Genomic DNA, 15,041 nt, shown 5'->3' with positions numbered 1-15,041 from the left:
TTTGACCCCAGTACTCTTTCCTGCCATGGCAGGGGGTCGGACTAGATGATCTGCTCAGGTCCCTTCTGACCCTAGAAACTATGAAACAATGTGTAGTTAGACAACCTGTGCAACATATGAGTCTTAGCTATGCTCACTGTAAGCTCATCACTCTCATCATTCAGCATTTCCATAAAAAAATCATGGTTGGATCAACAGAATGCCTAGAAAAGCCCCAAATGGAAATTTTTGGGACCTTGGATGTGAAAGCATGAACATGAAAATGGGTCTCAGAGTGGAAGCTATTGTATGATCATAACTGCTGTAATCACTGGCCCCCTTCAACATAATAAGGGTTATTTTGCTGCAACAAAAATGAATACATCCCTGTGGTATAACTGTATTTGCAGTACTTAAGGGAAGGCAGGAACTGTCCATAAAGAAAAATGTTTGAAGACTTATCTTCAGTAAGACTTGGCAAAGTTCTCCTTTTTGTCTTAAGAATTTCCCATGCTGGAAATGCTTTGTCGAATTTGGCCAAGAATGAAATTTGCTCCTGACATCATCAAACCAATTAAAATATAAGGCTTGGCCTTTGATTTTTTTCATAAATCTGCGTCTACAATAATACCCCCCTCCAAACTGGCTTGACCATTGAGGCTGGATTTTCAGTTGTGCCCTTTTAGGATAGTGTTGCATTGCATATTGTGAATTGGTTTTCCTCAGATGGAATTTTGTTCTATTGATTGACATCATCTAACAGTGGCTGGTGCACACTGCTTACCCCTGTACTCCCTCTCCCTAAAGTCCCAAACTTCTCACTCCAAAGCTGATTGGCACATTGTTTAGATTTGTGTCTTATGCTTAGGAGTCCTCTAAACCTCAGTAACCTCTTAGCATGCTAGAGGTTTGGATCCTTAGAATCAGGACCATTAACTTCTAGGGGTAGGACTTTGGTGGTGCCGTATAAGTAATAGTTATTGAAAGAAATTACTGATATTATAGAAAACCCTATTTTTTACTGATTGACCTTGCATATTAAGCTTAAATTCCAAACAGATCTTTGTCTAAAAATATGCCCTTTAACACCAGTCCAGTCCACCAGAGTTAGGTTTTACGAGAAGGCTCTATGGGACAAAGGGAGGTAAGTGCCAAGAAGTGTTTGGCCACAGAAACCTAAAAATTCAGGCCTTATAGAAATTTCAGCTCACTTAGAACTGAAACTGGCCATTGAAAATGTGCCTTTTTGCCTAGCAGAAAAATCAGTAAAATGGCTAGATATTTTCCATTTGATCCAGGAACCATTATTTTGTTCTTCCAGGCAGTTGTGACTGTAATTATTTTGCATAACTCTGATATCAAAGCATTTTTATTTAGGACTCTGTTATACAGTATGTGATTATTTAGAGTCAAGTTATTTAAGCAAGGTGAACAAACCTAACACAGTGGAAATGATGAGTGAGAAAGCACAGTGAAATTATGAAGAAAAGGCTGTGGATTAGATGCATTTCACCTGCAGAGCACCATTATTTGAACCCTCCCTCCCCTCCTTTGCCCCCCACAAACTATTGTATACTTAAGGCCCAACTTTCTAAGCAAGAACTGCCAAGGGACTCAGATAGGACATAAAAGAAAAAATATTAAAGACAACAATGGATCAATGAATGAAATCTGCTGAGAAATAGGTACTGTATCTTCAAAAAAAAGAGTTCAAATTACTTACCAACGACTATAGGCTAGCACACATTCATACTTCGTGAAATAGTTATTAGTTGTAGAGAAAGCAGTTTTCCCTTTGCTTCAAATATTTAGAATTCTTTTTATAGATTCTGTGCGTCACCAGTAATTGAATTTACTGAATATTGAATAGCATACAAATCTTCTACCACTAGTCTGTTATTTGTAATTTGCTATCGTGTTATTGAGGCAGTGAGTTCTGATTGATATGATATATTTCCCAGTACTGACTAAGCCCCATCAAAGGCAGTTCCACCTGCCCAGTACTTCTAACCCATTGCTTAGAGCAAAGTGCAGAAAGTCTGGATACCACTTGGATGTGCCTGGCTTGCTCACTGATTTATCAATGACCTTGGACAAGCCATTTCTATCAAAATAATTCAACTTGGATGCCCCAAGTGAGTGAGAACTCTTGGTGCCCAATCACTTATGATAAACTAAGACCATGTAAGGTGCCTGGATAAGGACTTGGGTATCTAAGGTTTGGCACCCTAGATAGGATGTTGAGGCCAACATTTTCTATGCGTCAGCATGTCGAACAGTGAAAAAAGGATGATAATACCTTGAGAATTGTGTGTGATGCTTTGGGATCATTCGTGCTCCAGAAGTGTGGTGTATTCTTGGGTTTATCTACACTGAATCAGGGTTGTGCTCCAAACAACAGTGGCACATGCTGAGCTGGCACCCCAAAGTGGATGCCCCCAATGCCTCCAAAGTGGATGTAGGGTAGTACAATTCTGGGCATGCATCTACAAACCCTTGGTGTCTGTTATGATGATGAGCCTGAGGTATTTGAGGTATTTAAACATGCAACATGCTCTTGTGCTCCTTTTGCTTTTAACAAAAATCAGTCAGAAGAACCAATTTGTTTCTTGTATGAGGGATGTAATTTATCCTCTCTGATTGAAATGATCAAGTATGCAGAGGCAGCTCTCTGCTTCTAAGTAAACACTCTTTTCATGTTCCTTTGACATCAATATCTGACACAAAGTGGGGATGCACAGAAGGAAGTCAGGCTTTGGGCTCCTTTATTTATTTATTTATTTATTTATTTATTTATTTATTTATTTTGAGGAAGGTGTTTTGTAATGGATTAATGGCAAATCGTAATAAATTATTTATCAGATAATAAGTGTGATAATTGTTTTTGTTTATCATCAGTCTAGCTTGGCTCATTCACCTGTCATTCTTTCAGTCAAGCCATCCCTGAGGATTCACCAGATAAAAACCAGTCAAAAGGTCATCCCAACAATTTTTAGTCATAATGGCATGCTGATTATCTCCTAATTGAAAAATGTAAACTAGAGACACTGTAAGTAATTCAAGTGACCCTCTCTCCTCCTAATACAATGTGGAGTCACAGTTTGTCGTTCATTCAACAACAAAAAATAGCACAATTTTCTGTAACGCTAAGAGTCCCTTGAATTAATTGGGGAAAAAAAAAATGTTTTGAACATAAGGAACAACACCACTTTTTTCTTTTGGATGGAGAAGTATTACATTGTTACATAGACCTGTAGCACAAGAAGCAAGGCAGAGTTTCTTTCAGGTGATATAAAATGGACAAGACTCATTTGGCTATTAGCTAAGGATCTGGTCCTTCATGTTTCTAATAGTTTGGCCTTTCTGTTTTATATGTGCTTAAATTTAATCTGCCAATGATAGTCCAAACAGATGCCTGTAGAAATAAAGCTGGTAGCCAATCTGTTGCAGGAGGAGATATAAAAGCAAACTCAATGTAAGATACCTTACTCAAAGTATGTTAAGTGTTACCAGATAGGAAGCCTGCTACAATCCATTTTATGCATCTTTTTTTTATTTAAATGCACTTGAATAGTTGGGTGATGTCAGCTTACATCCCTAGGTTATTGACATTATTTGGTTCCATTTTCTTGACTGGAAGCCTTTCTATTCATGTCCAGTTCTTCCTACTATCTACCTCCCCAAGTCCTTATCACATACACACCCCCGCCCACCAAGCACACGCCATTTCATGTTAAGACCACAAATCTCAATCTGTATGGAGTTTCATTTGTAAAACTTCCATCAAAATACTGGCCAACCCCTAGCCTTGGTTAGGTGATAGCCCTTCCAGTATAACAGTTTTGCTTTCATTAGGTTTTAGAAACCTGAAGAATATTTTGAGAGCAGTAGGACTCAAGATCAAGTATCCCTCCTAGTGCTTTAGAACATTATCCTTGAGTCCTAAGGTAGGATGACAAATATATAATCTTTATGGAGATTCAGTCTTATAAAAACTTTGAGATCAGCCACGGGGAAGCTACATGCCTAGGACATTATTCTACTCGGGTTACTCACCCAAGTATCTCCTCATTTTAAAGATTAGAGCAGGTCAGGATTATTCAGACTAGAAAGATGATCTGATTTTAAGTGTGAAGGTGCTATTCTGTTGGTCTAAACTTAGGGCTTGTCTATACAGGGGAAAAAGCACAGAATTGGATATTCCACAGTTACTCCCTTGGAGGCTCTTCGTACGTTACACGTAGGCCATGTTTTATTTAGATCCTAATAAGCATTGCTACAAGTTAGAAAGTTTTCTGGGAAGTTGCATGGTAGTGCTTGCTATTATCTACATAAAACGTGTTCAAAGTACCAGAGCCCTTGAAAACTCCAGTGTGCTGTGGGAGTTGTTTGTTGGTCCCAGCTCTGGCACTATGCCGGAACCAGTTCAAGTCTCCAGTGCTGCATAGGGGTTAAGAGCAGCAAACTGTTCAAGGCTCTGGTGTGGTTTGGGGGCTGAGAGGGATGAAAAGAATTAGAATTTGACATGAGTTTGTTAATTCATTACCCTTATGGACAAGCTCTGAAGCACAGCTGTTTGTCACTCCCAGCCCCTCACCCCACTGCACTGGCATCTCCTAATTGTATTATCTCTGTGGAACAGTTGTATGTTAGCTCAACATGTGTTAGGTAAGGTGATCTATGAAATAATCCTTGCTGAATAGTCCCAACTGCTATGCTACAATGGCAGTTAGCAGTTTTATTGGAACACTTGTATGCTAGCATTTTGTTAATGTGTCCTAAGTGTAACGTGTGACAAGGCCTGGGGTCTACTTTGCAAGTGGGTTATACTAAACTGGAAAAAAGGCACCCAGCATAGAATAAGCCTGCCTAAACTGGAAGCTATGGTGGAATAGTTATTCCAGTTTTAAAATACAAACCCTAAACTACTTTATAATAGCTTCCTTATGTGTTCAAGCCCTTCCTTTTATTTATGTCAAGGTGTAATTACACTGCAGATGCAAAAGTATCTGAGATTTTTATGTCATTGGGAATAAGGTCTTGCAAAGTATTGTATAGATTAAAAGTTGAAAATCTAATAAGGGTGGTTGTTATTTTGGGAAAAGGGTACCGTTGACTAACATTAATTTTAGGGTAATAGATTCAAATGCTCTAAAAAGTTGATAAGGCCCTTGTCATACTACTACACAACCCCACCCTACTTCAAAGCTGTGCTTGAAAATAGTTCTGAACCACAGTTCTGAGAACATAAAGTAAATGGTATGGGTTAAAAACCTACAAGATTTTGTAGGGTTTGTTGGCACCCCTACATGCACGTGGTTTGGTTTACTGATGTGGCATATATAATCTCTTTGTAAATGTAGTGCCACCCTGTATTTAATCCTTATTAGTATTGTGTCTTCATGAATCGCTTCTCGGCCTCTTGAAGGCTCGGATCGAAAACCTCTACTGATGAAATTCAATTTGTTATAAATGTATGTAACCTGGGTGGTGGCCCGATAGTTGCCACCCCTGCCCAATATCAGGGATGGTGTGGTGAGCATGGGGCAGGGCTTCCGGCCAGCACCAATTGACTTTGCAGCCAGGCCCTGCTCCCCACAGAGCAGCCCATGGTCCCAAGAAGGTCTAACACTTAACTGATTTAACTGTTTACATTTTATTTACAAAACAAGAATAATAGGAAAGGTTATTTACAAGTGAACTTAAGTGGCATAACCGGAATCACAAAACAAACCAGAATGCATTGGTCAACCTTGACTCAGGAACCACAGGTAGGGTAACAGGCAGCTTTCAGTCACTGCTGAGATGCTACCACAAGGAAGCAAGGTGCTCACTCCCAGCAGCTCCAACAGGCTTCCCAACAGGCGACAGACTGCAACAGGTTACAGTCTTCTGGTCTGCAGTAATCAAATTGTATCAAACCCCAACCCCCCAAAGAGGCTGAAGGGTGACCCTCTGTGGCAACCAAAAAGGCAAGCAACAGAGTAGGCTCCTGCAGCAATCAGCATGACCCAAGCACAAAGCTCAGGGACTCCATCCAGTGACAATCAGCTGCAGAATAAGGGACAGGACCAGGTCCCCTCTGGGGCAGTCAGTGGCAGAGGGTCAGCAGCACAGGCAGCTCCCAGGGGTTGCTGCTCTAACCCCTGCTCCACATGACTGGCTGGGCACCCCACACGCCTTGCAACTTGCCAATCCCGCTTCAAGCACCAGCCTGTGCCCTGAGCTCCCAGGGACCCTCATCCTGGCACTCTGCTGCTCCTCAGGATCCCAACGCCTTGCCTGCTGCTGTCCCACTTCCCCAGGGAAGGTGAGGGGTTTCCTCAACTCACCAGCCCAGCTCCCATGCCTGCATAAGGATGCCGCCTACGCTCCTGGCCGCTGCTGCTTCTCAGTGGAGTGGGGGGCCGACTGCCACCCCTAACCTCTGGGACGCCCAGCACGTCCAGCACACTGCGATGGGGCCTTCAGGCACCAGCTCTCTGCCCCAGGCCCTGGCCACTGCTCCCTCTGCTGCAGGGCTGGAGGCACGGCCGACTACCGCTGCCTTCTCCCAGGGTTTTCGAGGCTCTTCAGAGGGGTTTCTCTGCTCCCTCTGCTGGGTCAGCTCACCCCAGCTCTTAGGCTCCTGCATCCTTCCCCAGAGTCACTGTCAGCAGCCCCCCCATGCCCCTTTGGCTGCTGCTTTTATCCCCTCAGGCTGCCCCTCCCTGGCTTGCAAACCGGCCAACTAGGGCTCGGGGTGGCTGGCCCCCCACCCCAGCCACCCCCTTCCATGCAAATGAGGGGATTGAAAACCCCGTCTTTCGACTGGCTTCTCCTTCTCCACAGGGCAGGGCTCGTCTCCCCTACCCTTGGGGTTGCTCAGAGTTCACCGGCGCAGTTTCTAGCCCAGGGAAAGTATCTCAGGCCAATCTGGTGAGTCCACATTGGCAGTTGGTTGCATGTAATTTTGATCTATTTGTATGTTTTAGCCAAGACTGTTTAAGGGGGGAGGGTGTGAGGCAGTGATTAACTTGTGTTCTTCACCTTTTCACAGTTGGAAGAGGTAATCGCTGAGAAATAGCATTTGATAGAAGTTTGTTGACTCATCAGCCTTGTGCAGGTGCTCTGAGGCATATGAACCTGGCCCTTCCAGACAATGACAAATTTACATTTTAAAGGAGGGACCCTTGAAAGTAACACCTGGCTATTCAGGCTACTGGGGGAAGGACATTTCTCACTGGCGGAAAATTAAGTGAGAGACGATATCTTTAGGCTATTGGATTAGTATTCTTCATGTCTGAAAGGATGCAAATATTTTCCTGGTAAACATGTAACTTTTGGGGGACCGGGAAGTTTATAGGCACAGTGTGGGCTCCTCGAGAATTCAGTGGATGATGCATGTAAATGACCAGGTAAGAAACCATACTTAAACTTTGTCTGGAGACCAAACTTTTATCTCGGGTTACCTGGTTATAGGGTGCTTTTGTTCCTCAGCTAGTGGCCTGAGTACAAGCTGCATTCTTGTCTTTAAGATTAAAACTAAAATCAAATTATTATTCTGATATTTCCTAACCCACTTATCATCAGTGACACGTGATTTTTTTGAGCATCTGGCCAGACAGGCAGGGTTTTTCCAAGGAAGAGGGAGTGGGGATCTACCTTTTCTGAACGCATGACAGGACAGTGGTGTGATTCTTGTGCCTGGTAGAGTCCCATCTGTGAAGAGCTGGCAAGGCCTGGGTGAGACAGGTATAGCTGAGGCACTGTAGGTCAGGGAGAAAATCTTTGGAGTATCGCAGTATGTTCCTAATGAGCAGGTGGCAGAGAGGGATTTGGGCTAAGAACAGATGTTCAAAAAGCCTGAGAAGGAAGCACTGTAAGTATTGCGCTTTACTTAGCTGATGGCTGCAGCTTGGAGCCATGCATAGCTTCTCATTGTGCTGGGAACTGGGGGCAGGTGGGTATTGGGGGGCGGGAAATGAAACCCCCTTGTCGTGCAGGTCTGGCTCAACCTTCCCCAAGACCTGAGCCAGAAAAGTGGTGGGGGTGTGTGGGAGGGGGAATGGAGAGGCTGCAAGGCAGGGGGGCTCTGTTCCACCCCACTCTTTGCTGAGCCATGTAGGGAGGAGACGGAGACCTTTCTGTCTCCTGTGTGTGACAGCCCAGGGGTGGGGCCGGGCCCATGCTCACCTGGAGTCCAGCAAGCCTCCCAGTAAGGGGCCCTGGGATGCTGGTGGAATGTGACCTACCCTGATTTGCAATGGGATCTGGTACAGACACTTGACAAAACTCTCTAACCTAAAGCATTTTAGTCTGATACCATAGCCATCTAAGGTAGTGAGATCCACCCTTTTTTAAAGTGCTCTATGTGCCATGAATGCCTGTTTGGTTAAAGTTGTAGAGCATGTTCTGTACGTGTGTGCGCGCGCACGCTTGTATACCTACATACATGCATATGCTAAATAAAAACCACGGAATTTAGCTTAGAAATATTTCCCGGGTATTTTGACTTACCTATCCAGACTTGAAGACATTCAACAAATGAATTCATTCAACAGACGAACTTAAGTACACCTCACCAAAAATTCACAAATTTGTGTACGTGCGTGCACGCACATACACACACATACACACACACACACACAGAGTATGTGTTGCATGTATTTAAAACAAAAGCATTTTGAAACTGTTTTCTTTGGATTTGTCCAGCTGCACCCACCTGTAAGAGTAACAATTACTATCTGGGGAAATGAACTTGTTATGTGATAATTTAGACTTTTGTTTGTTCTCAGCCATGTCACGTATCTGAGACGAGGAGAGTTCATTTCATTACCAGTGTTCTGGTGGGAGCTCAGAATATCTATTAGATATTCTGGGCTCCTCTTGGCCAATTTTATAGAACACAGAATTCTAAGTTGAGAAGTGAAGTATTTTCTGAGGACGTTTTAGAAACTGTCCACAAACATTTTCACTAGAATCTCAACTGTCTGAAAATTTTCCATCCCTCTAAAACCTTGTGAAAAATAGGTGAAGTTTTTCCTCTCAAATTTCATTCAAAATTTGCAAAATTCACAAAAAAATGTTATCCGTATCTAATTTTTCAATAAAACAAAATGTTTTATCTTTCTGAAAGAGTTGCTGAACAGTTCACATAACAATATGAAATGAAACAAACCCAAATTAAAAACAATCTGGAAAAAAGCCCTCTAATTAGAGGGGTAAAACATTATAGTAAGCTTTTTTCCTCCTCCTCTTTCCCTTTCCAATAATGGGAAATTTTCAGATAACCTTAGGCTCCAATCCTGTATGTATTTATGCATATATTTAGCTTAGTACACAGAAGTAGTTCTGCTGAGTTCACTGGGATCACTTGCAAGTATAAAATAAGCAAGTATCTTTAGGATTGTGATCTGGAATTTAATTTACTTTGGGACGCAGAAGCAGCACCTCAGCTTATGGAAACTATCACACTCACACCATGGGAGGACATAGGAGACCAGGTCTGGGGCCACTTGGGGATCAAGGCACTGACTGAGGCTTGGATATATAAGTGAAATCCAAGGGCAAATTGGGTCAGGAAGTTGGGAGATCAATCCAGAGCAGTCCAGGGACAAGCCAAATCAAGAGGCAGGAGATCAGGGTGAAGTCCAGGGGGTGAGTTGAGTCAGGAAGCCAGGAGATCATAGAGAAGATAAGGAGCAAGCCAGAGGGAGCACAGGAGCGGTCTTGGGTCTGGTTTCCTTGTTACCTGTATGCTTCCTGTTCTGGGACCCAGGCTTTATATTTGAGGAGTGGAGTGGTAATAGGAAGTATGTTAGGCCCTACTGGAGGCTTCACGCTGACTTTGATTGGCTTGGGTAGTTAGTCTTAGGGTGGCTGGTTGAGATAAGCAGCTGTGCTGTCAGGCTAAGGCCCCAGGCTTGAGGCTATGACTTGACACATACTTCCATTGACTTCAAAGTTGTGACTTTGATGGAGCTGTAACAATTTCTGGGCTCCCCCTCCTTCTTCTGGCTTCCACGTTCTGCGCCCACCCTAGGGGGCACTGTGGCATAGCATAGCATGGAATAGCATCGGACTTGTCATGCTATGGGTGAGGTGGAGGCCATGCGCTGCAATGGTGGGAGTGGTGCAGGTATATGATGAAATGGGGGGCATGCATATGACCTAGGTCCCTAGTGTTGCAGCCTATAGGACTTGTGGTCTCTGCTAGTGTGGCCTGCAGGGTGTACAGCCCTGGCTGCTTAGAAGTTGTTTCTCCTGTTAATCTGAATATGCTGGTGCTCTATTTCCTAATGAACCTACTCATAACAAGCACTGTGCCAGTAGTAAGAATTTGCAAGATCAGGCCCCTGGCCTGTGAGAGATCAAGTTTTGGTTCTAACTAGAGAGCTGCAACTGCTGAAAAGAATGTTATTCAGGGGAGAATCAGCACAATAGTACATGCAGTGCTTTGTTTAGATGAGAATGTCTTTCACTCTTCTCTGCTAAGTGGGTGTAGTAACTGCAGCTGCTGGATCCCTTGAGTTTCAGCAGAACTTTGATTATTCGTTGGATAATGCCTTATAGCTGAGCTGAGCCCAGTTCAAAGGCTTGTCCTTTTATTTTGTATCCCTTGAAAAGTTAATGATAGCTGTCTGTGAAAGAGCTATGTGAACAGAATAAGTAAGACATACAGCATGTTGGAAATGTAAAGAACTGTGACCCATGTTGTAAGAGCAGGTAGACTGCCCTTGCATTGTCTCTTCTTTGGCAATCCCTAACAGTCGAGGATGATTGCCTTCCATAATTGTCTTATCTGTGGGTCCAAAGATGGCTGACAAGGCTATCCGGGATTGGGCATGTGTTTCTGGGTGGCTCTGGATTCTTGATTTGGTCCAGTGGCGATGTGGAGGCGGTATATGGGGGTGCATGAGCATGCCTTAAGAGCGCTGGTGCACCCCCTGACAACTAGCATTCTCCACTTAGGCGATGGGCTCGGGGGGCAGGTGGGAGCTCTGATACCGCCCCCTCCCCCCCCGAGAGTGCTGGTCAGGGAGTGGGGATGCCAGGAGAAGCACCCCTGGCACTTCTGGGCATGCCCTTGGCACTTCTGGGTGCACCACTGGCACTTCCAGGTCGATGCGATTGGCTGCGGGGGAATCCCCTGCCAGTTGCCCCCCCCAGCAGCCAGTCAGCAAGTGCCCCTCCCCACTCGGGAGGCACCAGTTGCCCGTGATTTGGTCTACAATGTGCTATTTCTGCTTCCCCTACTTTTCTGTCTCCTGTTGTTGTCATAAGGCTTCATCGTACTGAGAACCTTGCAGAAAACTCTTTCTCCATTTGGGGCGGTCCTGGGCAATTGTCTCCCATGAGCTGATGTCAACAATGCATTTTTTTCAAGTTGGTCTTGATGACATCCCTAAAGGGCTTTCTCAGCCCTTGTCTTGAGTGTTCATCTTGACTGAGTTGGGAGAGTAAAATTTGCTTCAGGAGTCTGGAGTCAGCCATCCAGATGACATGGCTGGCCTAGAGAAATTGATGTCAGATGTTCATTGCTTCAATGCTCATGATGTTTGTTGGCACTGTTTTTATGACCCAGATACCTTGTTCTGGGTGGACCCAAACCCTCAGACTAACCACGATTTCTTTATTCAATAACAGGCAAATTTTATTGATACAAAGTGATAGCAGATGAGTATAATGTAGGCAAGGTAAACAGGATAACCCACTCTGATTCTATATCTGCCAGTCCTAGGGCTGTCACAGAGGAAAGGTACTTCTAGCCAGTACACAAGCTTCACCCTGAGGTTTTCTCTTGCATGTCAGATTTCAGCAGCCTGGAGGTTAAGGGCCACCACCCCTGCTGGGGTGGGTGAACCGGGCTGGTGATGTGCTCTCTGTCCATGGTGGCCTTGGGTTCCCCTCTCAGGGACCCTTTGCTGAAATCCCTCCATTTGTACCCTTCCTCTCCTCTGATGACTCATCTCATGGCAAGCCCTACGAGGAAAAGCTGAGGAACCTGGGACTCTTTTGTCTGAAAAAGAAAAGGCTGAGAGGGGACTTAGTAGCAGCTAACCACTATGTCAGGGGAGTACATCCAGGGCTTGGTGAACAGCTGTTCACCAGGGCACCCTTGAGGAAAACCAGAAGTAATGGCCACAAATTCCCAGAAGACCATTTCAGGCTCAAACTTCTGGAAAAACTTCTTCACAGTTAGGGTGTCCAAACAGAGGAATAAGCTCCCTCCAGAGGTGGTGCAATCACCTACTCTGGAAATCTTCAAGAGAAGACTGGACAGTCACCTTGCTGGGGTCACCTGACTCCCAGTTATCTTTCCTGCTTGGTGCAGGCGGCTGGACCCAATGATCTTCTGAGGTCCCTTCCAGCCTTACAATCGATGAATCTCTGGGTATTACTGATTAGTTTCCCTGTGGTCATCATACTGTCCACATTCTGTCCTGTCAGCATATTTCTTTGTTCCAACAAACCCATTGTGGCAGGGCACCTTTGCTGCCTGCAGCTTTAAGGGCCTGAGCAGGCAGCAGAGCAGCCTGCAAGTGACTGCAGTGCCAGTCAGGGGTATCACACAGCCAGCAGGAAAAGAAAAAAAAAAGCAAGCCTCTAAATCCATTTTCAAGCCATCAGGGTTTGCTTGCAAGAGGATGCTGACATTGGTGTATCTATCTTCCCACTGGATTCATAGGATCTTCCACAGGCACCACTGACGGTACTTCTCCAATAACCTGAGGCATCTCCTATACGTTGTCCACATCTAAGCTCTGTACAGTAAAGTGAGGATCACAATTGCTTGATAAACTATGAGCTTGGTTTCTTATCTGATATCACAATCTTCAAACACATGTTTCTTCAGGTGCCTGAAGTCTGCACTTGCACATTTGCGGTGATGTTGGATTTTGATATTGGAGAGATTGCTTCCAAGGTACTCAATGATCTCCAGAGTCTCCCCATGAATCTGAATTATTGAAGCTGGGGACTATTCATTAAAAACTTGTTGATGGAGGACCTAAGTCTTCTGAATGTTAAGTGTTAGTCCCATTTTCTTGTATGCCTTGGTAAAAACGTTGACAATTGCCTGAAGGTCTGCTTCTGAGTGAGCACAGACTGCAGCATCATCAGTATACTGGAGCTCGACAATTGTGGTTGGGATGTCCTTGGTTTTGGCTTGGAGTCTGCTGAGATGAAGCAGATTACAAACCATTTGGTGGTTTAGCTCCACTCCAACGTGGAGCTTGTTGGTGGTCTGATGTAGCATCGTGGTAAGGAATATTGAGAAGAGTGTTGGAGCAATGATGCAGCCTTGCTTAACTTCCATTTTAACCTCAAATGGATCTGTGATAGATCTATTACTGAGAACCATCGCTCACATACTGTAATAGACCAGGCAAAGAATGGTGTTGAATTTCAGTGTGCATCCATACTTCAGAAGGATTCTCCACAGAGCTTCTTGGATGAGTCAAAGGCTTTCATGAGGCCACAGAAGATCATGTAGAGAGGTTTATATTGTTCCTGGTATTTTTTTCTGCAGCTGGCAGGCTGTGAAGATCATGTCAATTGCACCTGTCTAAGCCCACACTGAGATTCTAGGAGGAGCTATTCTGTAAGGAGAAGGAGAGGATGTATTTACTGCCTCAATTCCATAAGTGTCAAGTATGTGGTGACCTGAGGGCCCTGGCCCCCTTGAGAAGAGGGCTGTCACCTGAAATGCATAAAACTTACCACATGTCCATCATCTTAGGCCACCCCCCCCCCCAAAAAAAATATGTCAGTGCCTATGCAGTCACTCCACTCCACTTGCATGCTATAGCTCTTCTATGATTTCATAGGCAAATATCATAAATCACATTACAGTGGTTCCACATTATTGGCCTGATTTCTTGGAAGTGTTGAGTAGTTATGCCTATAGGTATAGCCAACAGCAGTTGCAGGTACTTGGCACAGCTGAAAATCAGAACAGAAAGATATTATGTTAGTATCTTGAAAGCAGTAGAAGTCAGTAACATTTTAGCTACATTCAAATTTTGGACCTGAGGTAGCAGTAATATCTAAGCTGCTTTGGTTTTAGAAGTGCCTATCAGGGTAGATTTTTTTTTTTTTATCCCTTTTATGTCAGATGATGTGTAGAAGGTGTTCCATGCTGTGGATGTCATCTAGTACTTTTCGTGCGGAAGAGGATCAAGCTGGGGAGCAGAGGGAAAGAGGAGGAGAGAGAAGTGAATAACTAGACAGAAGGGCTTGTACATCCTCTCTTCACTGAAGAATGTTTGAGTAGGACAGAAGAGGAGAATTGATAGAGAGCTGGTGTTCTCAGTTGAGGCTTACAGAAATCTGGATACTTCTACAGAAGGTATGGGGCCACTACTATAGCCCATAGACATAAGTACCAGCTACCACAGCCTGATTCTGGCTTAAAGAGATGGACTTCTTCCTTACCATCTCATTCAGGGGATAACCCAATTACTTGGTTTTTATGTGTATTTGAAGAAATCCACCATCAGGGAGCAGGTTTTAATATATTTTACAATCCAGTATTCCAGTTTAACCAGCAGAGTTGAAAGGAATGGTGTGATGGGAATGTTAATTGCCCCATTCTGAGTTTGAAAAATGTCTGTGATTTGAAACGCACCCTGTTAGGTAATGCTGGGCATGAAGCAGATGAGTTGGTATTGAAAGGAATTGTTTGGACTGAGAGATTTTTCAGGATCAGGAGGGATCATAAAAAATTTGTTTTTGAGCAGGCTCAGTTGTAGGTCTTCAGACTGCCCCTTAAGATTCTCTCACTTTCTTCTACCCATCCTTCTTTCAAGTCCCAGATGGCAAAGACTTTAGCTATTAGGATTTAGAGCCAACTTTTTTTATCCTGATGCTAATGAATCTCACCTCCTCATGATGAATAAGGCATAGGTGCATCTTAGTTATCAAACAACATATATTTTTCATAAGCTGAGACAAACAAATGAGACACTCTTAAGTATTTAAATTCTGCATACAAGGGCCTACACCCAAACCATCTTTTGAAGCCACTTTATGTGGTAGTATACGGGCTGGACTATTGCTCTGTGGGGCATAAGGAGCAA

Source organism: Crocodylus porosus, unplaced genomic scaffold (assembly GCF_001723895.1).
Source record: "Crocodylus porosus isolate Cpor-Errol unplaced genomic scaffold, CroPor_comp1, whole genome shotgun sequence".
In the NCBI taxonomy this organism is placed as follows: Eukaryota; Metazoa; Chordata; order Crocodylia; family Crocodylidae; genus Crocodylus; species Crocodylus porosus.
The sequence above is the reverse complement of the archived record's forward strand: the minus strand, read 5'-3'. Positions refer to the sequence as shown.